This window comes from Crotalus tigris, unplaced genomic scaffold (genome assembly GCF_016545835.1).
Source record: "Crotalus tigris isolate CLP2741 ecotype Arizona unplaced genomic scaffold, ASM1654583v1 scf7180000019856.1557650, whole genome shotgun sequence".
Taxonomy (NCBI): domain Eukaryota; kingdom Metazoa; phylum Chordata; class Lepidosauria; order Squamata; family Viperidae; genus Crotalus; species Crotalus tigris.
The window spans coordinates 637156-657485 of NW_024097742.1; the positions used below are offsets into that span (position 1 = coordinate 637156).

Sequence of the window (20330 nt, forward strand, 5' to 3'; positions counted from 1 at the left end):
GAGGTAGATGTATGTGTGTCAAAGTCAACAATCAAGAGAAGACTTCACCAGAGTGAATACAGAGGGTTCACCACAAGATGTAAACCTTTGGTGAGCCTCAAAAACAGGAAGGCCAGATTAGAGTTTGCCAAACAACATCTAACAAAGCCTTCCCAGTTCTGGAACAAGATCCTATGGACAGATGAGACCAAGATCAACTTGCACCAGAGTGATGGGAAGAGAAGAGTATGGAGAAGGAAAGGAACTGCTCATGATCCTAAGCATACCACCTCATCAGTGAAGCATGGTGGTGGTAGTGTCATGGCGTGGGCATGTATGGCTGCCAATGGAACTGGTTCTCTTGTATTTATTGATGATGTGATTGCTGACAAAAGCAGCAGGATGAATTCTGAAGTGTTTCAGGCAATATTATCTGCTCACATTCAGCCAAATGCTGCAGAACTCATTGGATGGCGCTTCACAGTGCAGATGGACAATGACCCAAAGCATACTGCAAAAGCAACCAAAGAGTTTGTGAAGGGACAGAAGTGGAATGTTATGCAATGACCAAGTCAATCACCTGACCTGAATCCCATTGAGCATGCATTTCACTTGCTGAAGACAAAACTGAAGGGAAAATGCCCCAAGAACAAGCAGGAACTGAAGACAGTTGCAGTAGAGGCCTGGCAGAGCATCACCAGGAATGAAACCCAGCATCTGGTGATGTCTATGCGTTCCAGACTTCAGGCTGTGATTGACTACAAATGATTTGCAACCAAGTATTAAGAAGGGAAAGTTTGATTTATGCTTATTATTCTGTCCCATTACCTTTGGTCCCTTAACAAGTGGGAGGCACATATGCAAATTGCTGTAAGTCCTACCCCATTCACCTGAGTTGGATGTACATACCCTCAAATTAAAGCTGACAGTCTGCAGTTAAAGCACATTGTGTTTGTTTCATTCCAACTCCATTGTGGTGGTGTATAGAGCCAAAGATGTTCGAATTGTGTCGATATCCCAATATTTCTGGACCTGACTGTAGCAAAAGACCAGCTCCCACTGCTCCAACCGCGGCCGACCCCACCCCAAGCCAGCCAGTCGACCTGTCCCAGCTGTGGCAGGTGCAGACAAGCAAAGACATATGGTAGGGCCGCAGAAAGGCAACCCAGCCGGTCGCTGTCATCGCCACACTGCAGCCCCTGCCCATTTGGCCTCCGCTGTCCAACTTTGTCCTCCAGCTCCACTGCACACACAGGACGAGCCTCCCACTCGCTGCAATCCTGATGGCCCCGGCAAATGGGAAGGGTGGGGAGCCTCCATCCCCAAGGCAGATAGGACTGCTCTCCCCACTCCACCCAAACCCAGCCCCAGAGTTGCCCCACATGCAGCGCAACAACCCCTGGGAAGCAGTTCTGGGCCAGGTCTCATTGTCCTAGGAGCACGAGGGCTTAGCTGGTTGCTCACCCCCCACTGCCCTGGGCAGCCCACAACAATGTCTGGGGGACCCACACACAGCCCGAAAAGGATGGTCCCACCATGGGTATCCCACCCACAGCCCCGCCTGGCCCCCCACAGGCACCCCTGACACAAGCAACATTGAGCCAGCTATGCTCAGTCAGCCACGCCCACCCAGCCATACCCACCTGGCAACCACAATGCTGATGCAGCCCTTAATGAAATCTGGTTTGATACCGCTGCTCTAAATTAACAAGCCAAAATGAATCTTGGGTAACACTGCAAGTTGCTTGTCCACTCTGAGACTGCTTAGAGATAATTTGGGCAATTTTGTTCATAGAGGCATGATCCAATAATGCCTAATTCTTCCAATTTCAGGTCACATTATCAATTCCTCAGAAATATTGCTCAGTTTAATATTGACATCACTCCAAAATTAAATAATAGATTTACTGGTTACTGTAACATGTGTCTGTAACTTTTTTTAAAAAAACAGCATAATATTGGACAGTCTTTCAAGTGAATTAACAACTATTATTGTGCTGTAATTAGCAGAAGACCAAACATGAAGCTTGTGAGTCAATCTCAAATAATATTTGAATTATCTGATCACAGTTTTGTGCTTGAAGCTAAAAATGTGGATCTAGTATTTTTCTACTAGACATCTTATTAAAAATAGCACTATTGTTAGTGGGGAGAGAATACCAGGATGATTATTTAGATGTTTTTAGCATCTAAGTCACAGGTGTCTCACTTCTTAACATCTAGGACAGTGATGGTGAACCTTTTAGAGACCGAGTGCTCCAAAACTGTCCCATCCCAGCCCACCCCCGCTCCACCCCCTGCCCCACCCACTCCACCCCCGCTCTGCCCCCCCCGCCCACAGAGCCACCCCCCACCTCTATGGCCACTGCAGATTGCCCAGGCAGCCATGCCCTCCGCCTGTGCCTCGGAGCATCATCTGTGCATGACAGGGCATGAGGGCAGAGTCTTGTCTCTGCTGCCTGGCTGCCATGTCCTTGGCTGCACTGCTCCGCACAGGCCGTGCCTGGGGACACTGTCCTCCAGGGGGCTGCTGGTGAAGTGGGGGTCATGGAGGAGGCAGGGCTGAGGCAACAGCACGCGTGCCCACAGAGAGGGCTCCGAGTGCCACCTCTGGCACACATGCCATAGGTTCGCCATCACTGATCTAGGACTTCTTTCCACTGAAGTGATTCAAAAAGCAGAAACTCTCATCATCTTCCTTCTCTTTTCACCAAAGCAGAGGCTCTCACCTTCTTCCTTCTAACCCCCGGGACTGAGAATTGGCAGGCAATCTAACCCCCGGGACTGAGAATTGGCAGGCAATTTGGCACCCCAGAAATAAACCTATTTTTGCCATGGTCCAGAAGACTTTTTACAAACCAAAACATTAGCCATTTTCTGCTTTTTTAAAAAAAAAAGTAAGCCCCAAGGAGGATAGAGTAAACCCATATAGAATTCCAAAATTAAGTTCATAGTTCAGCATATTAAACAACATCAGGTTGATGAATGGCACTATGGCTTAGAGGTGAAGACTCTTGCCTCCCACTCAGAAGGTTGAGAGTTCAATCCTGGGCAGCAGCAGATGTTTCTCTATCAGGGCACAAAGAAAAAAGATCTGCTGCCAGTCACTCCAATGCCATCTCGAAACAAGGAATTAAAGGGTTGTACAAAGAAAAAAACATCAGGCTTGTAACAAGCTAAGCAGATGCAGAGTCAATCCTATTAGAACAAAGATGTCACCCCATAATTTAAGCTCCTGTGTTGAGAATGCTCTCTTGGATCATAACAACTGACTAAAGGACAGGAATTCTGAGAAGGTATCCCTACTAAATCTTTATTGCTGACAGGTACATAAGTAACAATCCTTCAGATATCACAGCCATGAATAGAGCATTTCTGCTTCTCCCAGGTTCCATGATTCCTCTTTTTGCCAGCATCAGGTGGGACAACAATAACTGTCACAGCAACCAGTTCTACTCATCATTCTCCTTATTCTGAAGGTCAAATCTTTCGAGTGGGCAAGGCCAGAATCACAAAATTACATGACAGGAAGGAAGTTTAGAGATCTTCTAGTCCCTGCCAGTATCTCCCAAAATATCACCATGGTTTTTTTGAACTGCCAAATGAACTATTTATCATTTTGCCACTAGCTCTCTATTATTATGAAAGTCTTTTGAATTTTCTTTTAAAAGTATAGAAATGTGTTTCTCTGGAGAAAATGCTTTCTTGTGAACTGATATGAGGACATGATCAATATGAAAACATCATCAGTCAAGAGAAGTTGAACAAGAGAGACCAAATATCTTGTTATAAATTTCATTTATAACTCTGAATACATATCTCAAGGAACGCTTCCTAAGTTTTTCTTCCATAATTCACTTGATCCTCACAACTCTGCAAGGTAGGTTTGGCTAAATAATGAACCAATTCACATCTAATTGGGGATTTGAACCTTAGCTTCCCTGGTCTTCATTTAACATTTTAATTACAAAACTACATTGGCTCTAAGAGTATGAGAAATACACAAACAAGTTGCTCTGCTTTAATGTGGCTCACTCATCTGCTTTCTTCAAGCACCAACTCCCTGTTCCTACTGATCAGCTGCTGGATGTTCAAATAAAACTGCTTAGTTCTACAAATGTCTGTTTCCGAGTCTTTTCTTTTTTAAAAAAATCCTGCATCTTAGGACTTTGCGATTACAGAGAAGAGGAAAAAAGACAAAGTGTTTTTATCATCAAGATGGCTTGATATCTATACCAAGTGAGACCTGCCTAGCAACAAGTTGGGAGTTACTAACTCGTATCTTCCTTCTTGCGTTCCCATGGCTACTGTCACCAACAGGGAAGTTAGCAGCCAAGCACAATCAGCTGCCCGGTCCCATGGGGGGGGGCACATTTAATGGAGGAGAAAGAAAATACCAGTAGTAGCATGAGTAACTAGCAGGTATGCTTCTTAAAAACATGCACCCATCTTTCATAAGTACAGAGAAAAGAGCTCAAAATCAGTTTCCCGTCTGTCAGCATAATCGATTAAGATTTAAAAATCTTGCATTTGCTAAGATTTAAAAATCACTGTAAGTAGAAAAAAAGAATGAGGAGGGAAGCCATTTCAGTCTTAAAACATTCAAACACAGGAAAATCTTGTACCAGGTTATATGTCTTCAGATGTCGACAAACTACAACTCCCAACATCCCTGTGGTTCAGCAATATCTGGAAGGACACATGTTGCTCACCCTTTCCTTAAAATCTTTTCTATGGATACCCATGGATTCTACAACACAGAAATACATCCGCCAGGCTATCCTCACTTTTCCACACAAGGTTTATTTTGATTTTAAAAGTGGGCAGTAGTTTTGGGATTGGCTGGAAGGGAAGGAACAGTCATGCTATGTCACAAGACCAAAGAGAAAAAGGAAGAGATGGTGGGAAACGGATTACATCAACCAAGAGAATAAGAATCATGATTTCAAAAATGAAAGTTTGGGAATGAATTAATAAAGGATGAAATGCTGATAAAATGCTTTTCTTCTGCTAAATGGGTGTTTTCAATCAATCTTTTATTACAGTCACAGACCACAGTTGAGATGGTCCTCAACATATAACAGGTCGCTTAACAACTGTTCAAAGTTACGGTGGAGCTATCTATGACTCAAATTCAAAGTTCAGATGTCCGGGCCCTCCTGTAGTGATGTGACTGTATTTTATGTGCACGCATTTACAGCCATTTGCAGTGCCCCACAATCATGTGATTGCAATTTATGACATTTTTTGCTGGAAACCAAGGTTTACTTCCACTTCTCAGCAAAAACTGTAAACAATGGGTTCACTTAATGATCGCAGCATTTGCTTAACAACCACAGCATTCACTTTATAATAGCAGTGTTCACTTAATCACCACTGCAAAAAAGATCGTAAAATTGTGTTTGGTCATGTGGTGACTTGCTTTACTCCCATCACAACTTTTAACCAAAATTGTAGGCTCAGTTATGGTCATAAATCGAACACAACCTGTACTCTATTGGGGCAGAAAATCATGGTTTCAAAATAGCATTATTAGGTTTAGAATTCAGAAAAAATTAATGGTCTTGTGCAAATGATATCATTTTAGCCTCACTAATTTGTGCCATTTCCTGGCAGCTCTTCAATACTTTCTCGGTGTTATGAATTAGTGCACAGAGCCAAAAACCTGGGGATTCTTGGCTTATTTGAACTGCCAATAGCTCTTCAGAGAGTGGCTTTCTTAGCTTTATACGAAAGTCCCAAACACTTTAGCAGGAAATTTTGCATTCAAATCATGAACTCCTTCACTATACTCTGCCGTCACATAGAGGTCATCTGCCATAAGCACTGCAGTGTTATCAATCTGAAATTACATAAAGCTAAAGTAAAAGTATTTTTTACTGTGTAGATACTATAGAAGGTGCCAAAATCATTGAAAATGTGTACAGGAGCCAAAAATGAGAAGTCTGATAGTACCCTTTCCAGCTAACAAATTACCATTCTCATAAGTATTTTTTAAATAGTTACTGAATAGAGTCTAAGATTGAATATAAAGTGAAAGCATACATGGGATACAAGAGCTTTCACAAATTTGCACACTCATTCAGGAGTCCTTCTCTTAATACAGGTATGCATGGGCAGATGCTAATAACTTGGTAAGGAGAAAGAGCAATCAGCATATTCCTAGGGATTAACAAGGCATTTATTACCATGTGCTTAGCCTTCGAATCTGTTAAACTGAGCTGCAGAATAACAAAATCAGCAATATAAAGACACACTCTAAACAGTTGGGTACCTGGGTTGAATAGGAACCTTCCTGAGACACCTAGTTAAATGAGTTAGGTTTAGAAATGATTATAAAATATTACAAAATTCATTTTTCCAATGGATAAAGATGCAGTTCTACCACTTAATTGTCTATCTAGAACAGGGGTGTTAAACTCGTGACGTATCGCGACATATTGCAACTTTTTTGCCATTGCCGGCAATGGGGTGAGCGCGGTTTTGCTATGATGCATCTGGCCCACGGGCCGGCAGTTTGACACCCCTGATCTAGAAGCTAACTTCAGGATTCCTGACGATCTAAAGATCAAGTAATCTTTCAGGGGGTTAGTTTTGATGAAGATTAGTCTCTGACATCTGAGGAAGGCTTCAGATTGGGAAAAGTTGACATAATCTAGTGCAATCAGAATAGCCTATTAAAGATGGCAAAATTCCACAGCACTTCCAAACAGCTTATACAACTCCTTTTCCTATGGGAAATTCTCTTTTTCATTTTTTTGCAGGTACAGCTTAAAGTTCTATGTCTACATTACTACTATCAGTCTTGTTCAGAGAGATTTTTAAAAGGAGAACCAATCTTTATATTCATCATACATACTAAGTTGTAAGGCAACTAATTAAAACACTTTAAGTTCCATACTACAGCTTCACTGCCTATTGCAAATACAGCTTTGTAAAAATAGCTCAATTTCTCATTTCATATTAAAGAGAACTGGAAGATTTTTTTAAAAAAAAAACTTTCTTCTTTTTTTAAACTGATCTGACAGAATTCTATAACCCAGCATCTTGCAATCTGGATGTTACTGTTGAAAATGGGAATCAGTTTTCATCCAACCCAGAAATGCCATCTTAAATTTGTTTTTGGCATCACCACTGAGGAAAAAATGATCTATATTCTGTAATTATGGTTCATGTGTCATATAGTAGAGTTTATCATGACTAATTATTCCTAGCTAGCAAGGAAGGAAAGCACTCCATCACTCACACAACATCCTCCTCTAACCTGGATTCTTCTAGAAATGTTGAAATTCTATTTCCCAGAACTCCCAGTACAATAGATAGAAATTCAGATGAGTTGTAGTCCCAATGTATATGGATAGCATCAGATGTAGAATATAGTCTATTTCAGTTATGCTCAGAATATGTACTCTGCATTGCCTGGTGCTGCACAACAACCCAAAAGTCAACATCACATACACATACACACACACACACTCAACAATGCACAGTAATACATACCAAAGTCATGTCTATGTCTACAAGGTAAAGGGAGTCCCTGAAAAATTTACTCCGCTAGTCGTTGCTAACTCTAGGGGGCGATGCTCATCTCCATTTCAAGAGCCATTAAGCCAGTGTTATCCGAAGACATTTCTGTGGTCATGAGGCCAGCATGACATCATGGAGTGCTGTTACCTTCCCATTGAAGTGGTACCTACTCGCATTTGAACGCTTTTGAACTGCTAGGTTGGCAGGAGCTGAGGCTTATTTCTTTTAAATTATGTAATTTTTAAAGTTTTTTTGTCTTGTTATATTTTTCAATAAAATAAAAAGATATAATTAAAAACTAATTCCAAATAATGTTTAAGAAGAATCCTTATAATCTTTAACTATGACCCCAGCACTAACACAGCCCATTATTGTCCCAGTTGACTTCATTAGTAATAAGAAACACTGCATATATTGCACATTTACTAAACGAAATGAGCTGAGCTAACTTAACAAGGGAATTTCGTGGGTAAAATTATGCTAGATTTATGCATTTACACTGAGCCCTATTTTGTTTATACGTGATGTATTCAATATATCACAATTGTCTGGATTCACATATGCTAAGCAACAAACAATAATTTAGAAACTACAATAGATGGACTTACACAAATCACTAAGGCAGAATAATAAAAAATCAAATTGTTGCTTAGATGAATTCAGTCCTATTACAAAAGGCCCTGAATGCTTTGCTATAGAGGAATGGAAGAATGTGTAAATGAATTAAGGAAGCATAAATAAATGAGAATTCCTATGTTGCATTCAGTCAATAGCTTTTTATTTATTATAACAAGAGAGGCAGTTTGGTGTATAATGTTAAAGCAGGCTAGAAACTGGGAGACTGTGAGTTCTAGTGCCATCTTAGGCATAAAGCCAACTGGGTGACCTTGGACCAGTCATTTTCTCAGCCCTAGGAAGGAGGCAATGGAAAACCACTTCTGGAAAACTTTTGTCAAGAAAACTGCACAGACTTGATTTGCAGGGAGAAAAATGGCATGTTGAATCACATAATAAAATTCTGCCAAGACTAATTTTTCAACATGAAAACTGATTTTATAAATCTGTTTTTGATTTCTGATTCATCAATTGTTTATTTTTCTTATTATTTGTTCAGAGAAGAATTTATAAATTACAGATTGTAATCTATTCTAAATGATACTCTATAATTTACATACACATACACACGCGCGCGTGTGTGTGTGTGTGTGTGTCTTTGGTTATTCTGGTTTTCTCCCGCGTCAAATTGGAAGTGTCTTGGCGACGTTTCGACAAAGTCCCATTCGTCATCTTCAGGCTGGTGTTTTCGGCTTCTTGCTTCTAGGAGCAATGTGTGATCGTAGCTGTTTCTTCCTTTTAACTGCTAGTGGGGGTATTTTAACCACAAAAATAACTCTGTTAGTAGATTAAGCTGATATATAACAGCTTGCTTAAAGTTATTCAGCAAATTTCATGGCCAAGAAAAGGTATGAACCCAGGTTTCCATTAACTACCTTTTAACTTTACAAATAAATACATGGCTGCCAATCCTCTACTGACTTATTGAGAAATATACAAATGTCTTTAGTAAACAAGCTGTAATCTGTTTAAATCTCTCCTTCTCTTTTCTACTGTGTATATCTGAATTAGGCACATTTGAAAAAAGCAATATATATGTTGCACCATTAGAATCTTAGCCATCTTATAAGAAAAAATGCTGTAAAATGTAGATAAGCAATTACACTAATATAAAATTCAAAAAATTATAAGCTTTATAAGAAAAATAGTTAATCAATAAAAATAAATCTGGCTCCTGAAAATGAGGATAAAATTTCTGATGAGAATTAGGATAAAACAAAGACTCTACATGGTTATAGAGTAACTAACTAGTTTGTATGACAAATGGGAAACATTTTGGAGTCTGGTGAGGACGTATAAAACCTTAAATGGGAGGGGTCATAAGGAATAGTAAATAGAACTCTCTCACATGAATGGGCAAAGCTATAGCATTCCAACTTTCTGTTTTGTACTTTGTTTTTATATTGCCAGACGCACTGAACTTCCAGTTTTCACACCTTAAGATGATGCAAAAATTATCAATTGTGGCTCTTGGGGTCTGGCAGAGGCACTGATTTTATGGAATTTCATGTTGCTCAGCCTGTGTTAAGCATATGATAGCAATGCCCTTTACAAAAAAGAAAAATGTTTTAAATGATATAAACAATATATTTTTCTACCCCTTAACTAAACCACCTTAAATAATTTGTCTGAAAGAAAAGGCAGCACATAAATCCAGAAACAGTACATAATTTAAGAGAAGTATACAGAACCTGTGGTCCTCAAGACATTGCTGAATTATAGTTTCAAACTCCTTCACATGACTTCACCTAGCTGGAACTCCTGGCAGGAGCTGGAACTCCTGACATCTGGAATGTCATAAGACTTCTACCATAATATCAATCAGGAAAAGACTGCCCTGAACATCCAGGACACCTAACACATAAACATACAACCTTGATCAGAAGCAAGGTTTCTGGGATGATAATAAGGCCTTAAATCATAGAATTTTAAAACTTATTTCCAGAAATCATACAATTGTTACAAACAAAAGAAAAATCAACTTTTAATAGATATCCATAGTTTTCTTTTTTTTTTAAACAAGTTTTATTAATTTTTCAATTTTACATTCAGATATTTAGGAAGCAGCATGGTGATTGGGTAATCAACAGTCCAATAACAGAGTCTTTCGTACATATCTCAGGTTACGTCATTAAAAGTTCCCTCTCCTGTTAGACACCAGTTAGTCTTTTATCCAATTGAAAAAAAACACACAAATTTTTTTCCCAACTTAACAAATAGATAAGATAATAGATGCCTGTAATAATAGGAACTTTTTGGGACCCCAAATGTCCAAGAAGTACAAGTCCAGTTGTTTAGGTTAGTTGTTCTTTTCTTTTCAAAGCTTAGTTTCCCAAGATAGGCAGACGCTGCTATGCTAAAAGCAGGGAAGAGATTTCAGGAGGCTTTCACAGGAAGGTAGTTGGGGTAAAAGAGAGGTAAGGTAAGGTCTCACCCAAATCCTCCGCTGTGCTTTCGTTGTGCTTGGTGGTGACTTTGGCTTTCGGCAAGCACGGCTTGGTGATCGGCCATGTTGACCATCCATGCCTTGGATCAAACGGAAGGACTCCCGCCCTTCCGCAATCTGTCGAGGGTCCGCCTCATGGTCGTCACCCCACCAGGGCGGCTTACGACCCTTTTCAGGGTCGCCCGACGAAGGAAAACCAGACGGCGGAGAGAGTGCTTCACCGCCCGTCTGCTGGCGCCACAATCCAGAACCGAATAGTTTTCTTATGAAGCATAGATGCTTCACATTAGCAGTTGAAATAAACATTCTATTTCATAACCAATTCCTGAAGTATTTAAAATATGCAGGGATTTTCAATTGCCTTGAAATGTTATTTGCTTACAGTATAAAATGCCTTGATTAGTTTGTATTTCTAAGTGTCCATTTATTATAGAAATCTACATACAAATGTAAATTAGGAATAAAGCAGCAATTTTACTTTGTGTCACTGGAGATAACTCAATAGTTGACCTTTGGTTTGTTTGTTTTTTAATTTTCTGCATGCAATGTTTCTCCCATTATAGGATCTGAATCTACACCAGTGGTTCTCAACCTGTGGGTTGGGACCCCATTTGGGGTCGAATGACCATTTCACGGGGGTCACCAAACCATGCTGTCTGCCATTTTTTTCCCTTTTCCCTAGCTGTCCTACTCCCTCTTATTGGTGGCCACACCCACTTGGGGGTCACCACAACATGGGGAACTGTATTATGGGGTCACGGCATTAGAAAGGTTGAGAATCACTGATCTACACAAATCTGGAGGATACCAACTTGGAGAAGTTTATAAAGAAAATCATATAATGAAGTGGGACTTGTGCTGAAATACTGTGTTTGCAGAGGTGGGTTTTTTTTTACATCCCATTTTCATTTTCTCCTCAAAAAAGATTAGATAACTTCACAGAAGTTAAACAAAGAGATAATGACAAGTGAATATTGTGGTCTAATAGCAAGCTTGCTTCATTTTAAACCTACTTATATATAAATAATCTGACATGGGAGAAAAACTTTTTTGTAGCTTCATTTAATATGCTTGTACAAAGCAACAAAAATGAAGCAATTTAACCATCGCTTAAAGATGGAGGGAAACTCTATCTTCTATTCACTAGTTGCTCTCCAATTTATCCAGCAATTTAATATACTTAAGACAGAAAACAAATGTTTCCTAACTATTTGTTGCAAAGGTATTTAAAATGATTTTGTAAATTCCTCCCCGCCTGAAAAAAATTGCAAGGAAGTATTCAGATGAGAAATCCTTTTAATTATGCCAGGCTTGCTTGTTCTAAACATGCTGTCTACTACACATACTTTTAAGGCAACAGAGGAAGACTTCAACCTTGCAAGACACATATGGGTTGTTGCTTGCTGTAATCTTAAGCTCTACCAGCTGATTACAGTTTTTCTACATAAAAATCAACATTTCAGTTTGCTTCACTTCAGCCATGTAATTTAGAGGGGGGGGAAATGTATTATTGATTAAAAATACCTACAAGGCAGAATTCTTTGTTGATTTGCTACAAATAACCCAAACTTCTATTATTATGGCTAGATCTATATTCTGTTCACATCTGCTTTAAAATGGCAGAAGAATGACACAATTTTTAATTGTGCAATACTTCCTCATTTTCAGGGTAATTATTAACCTATCCTTAAAGTAGTCTTCTCTATCGTGGTCTACAAATTCCAGTTATGTTGGCTCAAAGTTTTAAAAAAGCTATAATCCTATCCAACATCTGGAAGAGTCAAACTGCATCTACCATTAATTTTGATACTTTTAGAAAAAAAATCCTGTGTTTTTTTTTTCAGCACAAAAGCGTATTACCAGGAGGAAATATACACAGAATGATAAATCATGTTCTACAATGATAACTTGGCCTATGGAAACCTTAGATTTGTTCATCAGACCTACTTTATTTAAAGCATATCCCTGACACAAGAACTTTCATATATTTATTACGTATATACCCTGTTTCATCTCTAAGATGTTTAGAGAAATATCTTTTTTTCTCCCAATTTTATCTTTATAGTATTAAACTGGGCTGAAGGCACTTAAACTAGCTACACAGTCAGCCATTGGGGTTCAAAATCAGGTAAGGATTTGAATACTGACCTCTCCATTTGCCAGTCTTTGCTGTAACTGTTCAACTTATTAAATTCTTTCACTGTCCTAGAAAATACTATTTGTTGGCTATTTATGCCATGGTGCTATAACATTGTGGATAAACTACAGTTCAAAAAAATATATAAATCTGGTTTTATCCAACTTGGGTATCCCCTAAAATTTATTGGACAATTCGCCCCCTGTAATTTCCAGCCAGCATGACTGCTTAATTCAGATCATTATGACTTCTGTTATATTGCACTGTATTTAGTCATACTACAGTGCAATTTAGGATGTTCAGGCATTTCAACATAAACTTCTAATGCCAAACAAATATGAATGGTGGAATATTTTAAAAATTGTATATTGCACAAACATGAATTGAGAAATATTTTTAAATGGAATTTAAATTACTGACCCAGCCAATTGGAAGCCCCTGAACTTTGGGGCTGTAGATTCTACCCTTTGCCAAAAAATGGATAGCAAACTGTCAGCAATTGCATACTGCACGTAGTCAAGATTTTGAGGGGGTGTGTGTGACAGAATGACAATCAAAGGCTCTTTTAGTTCAATTGTAATCCTGCTCTTTCACAAGACAGAATCTGGATTCAAATGTGGATTGCATTTCACCGAAACATGTTTCTTTGCACTGCAAATTCTTACCCAGGTATAGAACAGTTGGTACATGAGAAACTGGAACTATGATTGTAGTTTCTTTCTTTTGCCACTCCCTTTCTTTCTACACTTTCACTTCCTGAAAATTCTTACTGTCTTTAAAATGACACTTCATGTCAAAAGACAATTCTCGGAAATGTTCTTAGAATGTCCATTATGCACATTACCTATTGGTTGCTAACGTTCTCCCATATTTCTGATGTATTACTAGCTCACTAAGCCTAAATCCTTGTCATGTAAAATGCTGGTCAGCATTAACTTTATTTTGGCATGTCGGAGGATCCGTTTATCCCCAAGTCTGTGTCATTTTATTTATGTTCAGTTATACATTTATAGAAATTTTAAATCCCAAATATTTCTGCACACATAAAACAAATCTATCTCAGCACTCTTCCGTCAAAAAATATGTGCATTCTTGCACATATTCTTTAGCTGAGAACTACATTTCAAATCCCAAAATTGAGCAAAACACAAAAGATAACTGTGCTACTTACTCTCTGAGTACTAATCAAAAAAATGTGATTTAAGTCAGCTCACTTTAAAACACAGATCTAATAATATTCACCAGCATTTGTCTCTTTAGCAGATATTAAGATTAAAACAATAAATGTTTTCAAAAAAGAAAATGAACAAGCAAACTTTCAAAAGAGTTCTTTTCAAACAATGTTAGTTATTCAGTTATGAAGAGGAAGTTGGAAAAGATTTTATTATTACTACAGTCATCGTTTATAATCCTCTTCCTCCTCCAAAGAATCCAAGATATCATGCTTTTTTTCCCCCACAGCTAGGCCAGAAGAGTAATTTACTGGGTGAATTTTATGAACATAAATCAAAGGTGACTAGAGATTTGAACCCAGTTCTTAGTCAGCTGTAATCATTTCCCCCCTTTTTTTAGTTCTTAAACAGCAACTTCAATTGACCCATATATTTTACATAAATTATAGGTATCCTTGATTTAAAACCATTTGTTTAGCAACTGTTTGAAGTTACAATGGCACTACGGCCAGTCTTCACACTTACAACAATTGCAGCATCCCCACAGTCAAACAATCAAAAATTGGGCACTTGGAAACCAACACGTACTCATGATAGTTGCAGTGTCCTGGGGTCATGTGATCACCGTTTGATCCCAGCGGGCAAGCAAAGTCAATGGGAGAAGTTGGATTTTGTTAATGAAATGTGTGATTCACTTAACAATTGCAATAATACACTTAACAACTGTGCGAAAAAAGATTGTAAAATCATGACTCATTTAACAAGTGCCTTACTTAGCAATGGAAATTCTGCTCCCAAATGTTGTGGTAAGACATTTGTAATGACCATTTCATTGGGAACAAGGGGATAAAAATCAATTGAAAATGAGATCATAATATGGAAAAAAGAAAGCAAAATTATTTTGGAAAATATTAACATTTCTCTTTCCATACCCCAAACAGTCAATCCTCATCCTCCTCCATCCTTTATATCAGTGGTCCCCAATCCCACGCCACGGCCCAGTACCAGGCTGCAGCCCATTTAGAACTGGGCCACAGAAGCTGCGGGCATGTGCCTGTCACTTGTACACATGGAGCTGCGTGTACTTGCCTGCCACTCACACGGAACCATCCCCTCCCCCTCCGCCAATCCATCAAGTCAGAAAGGTTGAGGACTGACTGCTGCTTTATATATAATATTCTTAATTTATGTATTTCTGTGCTTCCATAGCAAGTGGGAATTACACTTCAGTAATAAAGCAATACATTCAAGTTCTTGTAAATTTAATAGATTATGCAGCGCAAGGCAGATTATTACAATATATGGAATTGTAATAATGCTAATCAGTTGATTGTTACCTGTAGTATCCACAGTTAGTCCTGGATGTACAACCGTTTAACGACAATCTAGAATTAGAACAGCCTCAGAAAGGGTGCTTTATGGTCCATAAAACACTTCTGGCCATCACAAAGTTGCATCACTACTGCCACAGTTATGTGATCGTGATCTGGGTACTTGGCAACCTATTCATACTTATGACCTTGTCCAGAAAATCAATGGGGAAGCAGCAGGGAAAGTTACAAAACTACTACTGCCTGCTGAGAGAATTCCCTCTCGTTTCTGGAGGCTAGCTGAAAGAGCTGCCTGCCAAGGGAAGCTGAACTCCTTCAGCGGGATCCCAAAGATCTGAGTTCTGTTCTGGCATCTCGCTGGAGGAGTTCCTTTCAGTAAACACAGAAGGGAGCTGAACTTCTTCGGAGGGCAGCTCTTTCACTCAGCCACCAGAGATGAAAGGGAGCTAAAATCCAAGAAGAGTGTGAAGAGGCAGCATGGTAAGATAAGGAGCATGGGGTGCCTCAGGCAGGTGGAGGAGACCTTGGGCGCACATGAGTGTCTCTCTGCTCAGTGGCTAAAAACCCTGTTTGGATTTCAGCAGGAAGGATTTTCAGTTTCTGATCAGAGAGGTAGCACATTAAAGAAAGGAGTGCAGGGTGCCTCAGAAGAACAGAGAAGGTCCTGAGAGGCCCAGCACAGGCCAGACTACAGTCTTTCTCTATTCAGGGGTTGAAAACCTTGTTTGGATTTCGGCAGGAAGGATTTTCACTCCTGAACGGGGCCTCCCAGGTTCTGCCCCATCCTCCAAGGCCACCTGGGCTCCTTACCTACCTCCTTACTAAACTGTGAGATTTCTTAATGACTGCAACTCGGAATACTGGGATTGAAGTCATTAAGTGAAGCAGTTACATGAATGTCTCATTTAATGACCAGTTCACTCAATAACTAAGATTCCAATCCCAATTGTGGTCATAAGTTTATCCACCCCTTCCCCATATGCTTATGATGTCACAACATGCTTTCAAAAGCAACAAAGCTTGCATCACAACACTGCTTCCATCATTTGCCCCATTAACCAATCCCTCTTTCACACCATGCCTCTAACCTTGAACTTCCTAACCAGACATCACAAACCCAGTTGGAAGCAAGCAGTATACCATAAGGAAATGAAATGAAAAACTTGGCAAATAAATTTCAGTTGTTTTCTGAACACGTAGGATTATGGCAGGATCTCTAGACTGTTCTCTTGAATGTCTCAAAAAAGCAGGAAAGGAAACTCACAAAAACAGTGAAGGATCACTCCCAATTCTAAAACATTATACAGCCTCAACTGTGCATGACAATGTATACCAGTGGTTCTCAACCTGTGGGTCGGGACCCCATTTGGGGTCGAACGACCATTTCATGGGGGTCGCCAAACAACGCAGTCCATTTTTTTCCCCTTTTCCTTAGCTGTGCTACTCCATTTTATTCTATTGGCTTTTGAAAGCCAATAGAATAGACTCTCTTGAATAGAGTCTAATTCTATTGGCTTTCAAAAGCCAATAGGAATTGTCCAGGCTGTCTCTGCCCTGCTGAGCCCGCCAAAAGTCCCATTCTGCAAACGGTGCTGCACCAGTTGAGTAGTCCTCGACTTACAACCAGTTGAGTAGTCCTTGACTTATGACCAATTGGGGGTCGCAGCATTAAAAAGGTTGAGAACCACTGATGTATACCTTTAATTACTACAGAACATTATTAAGAGTTTTTTTAATGAAAAGCTTGGGTTTTTTAAATTACAGACAGCGCTCTGCAAATTCCTTAACACTGGATGCAAACTATTTTTTAAAAAACATCTTGTGTAATTCACTGCTCTTTGGATAAAACCTCAGTTCTTCATGCCTATACAGTATCTAATCTCTCTACATGTGTACAATAACTCACTGAGCACAATCCATTTCCTTCAAAATCATTAGAATTCCCCGACTCTTAAGTTCAGCATACCATTGGCAAATATCTAGATCTCAAATTAAATTTTATTACAAACCCAGCTTTTACTTAAAAGAACAGGAAAATTTTAAATTGAACATGGGGAGTTAGAATGTTTTTACACATACATGTTTTTCAAGAAAATTCTATAAAATACACTGCTTTCATCAAATTAATCTGTGAATAACCTTCCCCAGCCAGATGTCCTCCAGATACATGAAACCACCACTTCTGTTATTCTTTCCAATATTGGTTATGAATTCTGGGAATTATAGTTCTAACATATTTAGAGAACACAATTTACAGAAAACTGACCACTAATATTTTAGCAACTGGGATGTATTTATCATGCTAACCCATGGTTATTTAATTATGATTTCTTAAATAAGACTGGCTGGGCACATTCAAAGCTTATTCAAAGCTATGGTCTATATAAATCATAATAGTGGATGGATTCACATGACACACAGCTGACATCAATTAACTGTAGTGCGATACAGGATAGAAACAAATACTGAAAACCTGGAAAAATCAGAGGTAAATTTAGAAAGATTCTTTGCAATACACACTTTTTCCATACAAAACCTTAATACAAGTAGTTAACTGATTCTCTCCTAAGCAGCAATTTGACAAAATGATTACACCTGCATTTTAACACTCCTCATTCATTACTGCTGTTATGTGAACTCATATTTTAGAATAAAAAGAAAGCAGAGAATCTGATAACAGATCAGCCAATGCATTTTATTCTTAAAACTTCAGGACCATTTCATCCAAGAGGTCTCTTCTAACTGAAAGTGAATTGCATACACTAGGATGCTATTTATGAATGATATACATGTCTATCTTGCTGCGTATATTTAACACTTTCACAAACTCTCTTTAATCATTTGGTTTCCAAAGCATGGGAAAGAGAGAGACCTCCATATCACAGCCACTCGCTCATACCAGTCAAAAATAAAAAATCACCAAAAAGTGGTTCCTGCCCTCCATGCACTCAGAACTATGGTCGCGCAGATTAGTTAACTTCATATACAAACATGGCTATAGATTCAATCCCTTACCAACAATTGGCAATGTTTCCAATTCCTCTCCATACTTTTGGATTCAAACGCCTAAAAGCAACTATACACAAATGTAAAAATAGCAACTCTGAAGTTAGGCATTTGTCACATGACTAAGCTGTATGTGGAATTCATCTCCTGCAGTTTCCTGGACAGGTATATATATTAGGTGTAAAAAGGGAGCTAACATTAGCACAGACAAGCATATATAGCATCCTGCTAGACCTAGGAAAACATAGATTAAAATCAACAGTATGAAATTTGCTGGAATTACTCTCAGACTAACCATCCAATAAAGTAAACATGAGAACAGAACAGGTAAAAAAAGAAACTGCTTATACAATCTTCCCTTTTTAAAGGAAAGGAAAAGAAGGGATGAAATAATGAGATAAAGAGCAGTCTGGAATGGAAAAAGAGAAAAAATGCAAATATTCTGCTATAATAAAATACCACCATTTAATTTTCATAAGGAAGTCAAATGTATATTTTTATTTTATAGCTTCACAATTAAATTTTATATAGCATATAGAATGCTAACAAATGCACACATGTTCTCATATTTTAAGAATAGGTAGATCAGATTTGTTGCAGACTAGAAACTAAGTGGAAAGAATCAGAGATTGTTATGGCCACATTCAGTCTAAAGATGCACAGGTAGGTTATAGTCTCATATGCACTTATTGGGAAGTAAATAACCTCAGAAGATAACAATAAAATTCAAAATAATATTTCTAAAGTGGGAAACTGTTTTATTACTTCATCTCAGACACCTATGAAAAGTTTCATATGGAAGGTGGGAGAGAATCAAATCCATACATCTAAACAACTGAACTTCAACTGACCACAAGCTTAATGGGCATCCACGAGAAAAATAGCTGCCAAAATAAATACATAAGTGCAATGGTTCCCAAATTATGAGAAAAAAATTGACTTTATTCTGCAGCCTGGCCTCATGGTGAAATATTGTGTCCAACTCATTACATTTCACCTTAAGGAGGATATGAACAAATCAAAGAAGTTCAAGAGGTAGCAACTCTTGATGGAAAAGTCCATCAGAAGATAATAGAAATAAGACAATTTAGAAAAGACATAAGGCTAACGGCAGACAAGGATAGTACCCATGAAATATCTGTTACTATCATATGAAAGGATAAAGCTTATTTTCCACTTCCAAAAAACAAGGCAAGGTCTAATTGGCTAGTTAAGGGGAGATTTTGCTTGACTGTTAGAAGTAACTTTTTAAAGAAACAGCAATTAACAGTTCAATATTTTCAACTAATGGAAGGGGTTTCATTTGTCAGTTTTCCAACAAAAGCTGAATAGCCATTTGCTGAGGATGCTTCAGCTGTGTATTTCCTGCTGCCAACAGGGAACTGGATGGATTGCAAGGTCCTTGTCTAACTCTGTGGCAGTAAACCAGGGATGTCCAGATTCAGCTTTGGCAGCTTTATATACCTACAAGTACATTCACCTATTATGGCAATCAGCTAACTGGATAAATCTTATTACAAATTGCTCAGGACCAAAAGAAATGGCACATTTTTTCAAATTAAACAGGAAATCTTTGATTCTTTAAAAAAATTTATAATTACAAGGGAGGCATTTAAAAGCTGGCATTTAAAAACTAAGGAAATGAACCTCCTCCCATTTAAATAAATTGTAGGTATGGCTTCCAATACACTCAAGAGGTACACTTTTGAAAAATTATTTGTTTTACAAGAATATTTGAATCCCTTTGTTTATTCAGTATCTCCTTAACATTTTACATTTGAAAGAAAATATAACCAAGTAGAACGTTACAAAGCAGCTTCTTCAAGAAGCAAGGCTGAGTTTAATGAAATTTGAAATCCTAAAGGAACAGTAGTACCATATCTGCAAACACAGGAAGAGAATCAGGAATGCTTCTTTCTTAATGGACAAATTCATTTTCCTGTTTGTCACCAAGTCTACCAAGCGCCCCCTAGAAAGTGCTCTGCTGCTTTTCATTAACTGCTCCTCTTCTCTTTCTTTGCCCTTTACTTGCCCTAAATTTCATCAGAAGAAAGCAAGAAGTGAAAGAGACTTATTCTCCTCACTACCTGAAAAAACCTAATGGATAAAAACACTCA

The 20330-nt window shown here is 38.5% G+C and overlaps 1 protein-coding gene across 5 annotated transcripts in view; it reads right to left on the reverse strand.

The window, feature by feature from the left end:
• The window catches only part of RCOR1 (REST corepressor 1), a 345293-nt gene that overhangs the window by 226185 nt on the left and 98778 nt on the right, over nucleotides 1-20330 (reverse strand). The gene's annotated exons all lie outside the window — the stretch shown is intronic.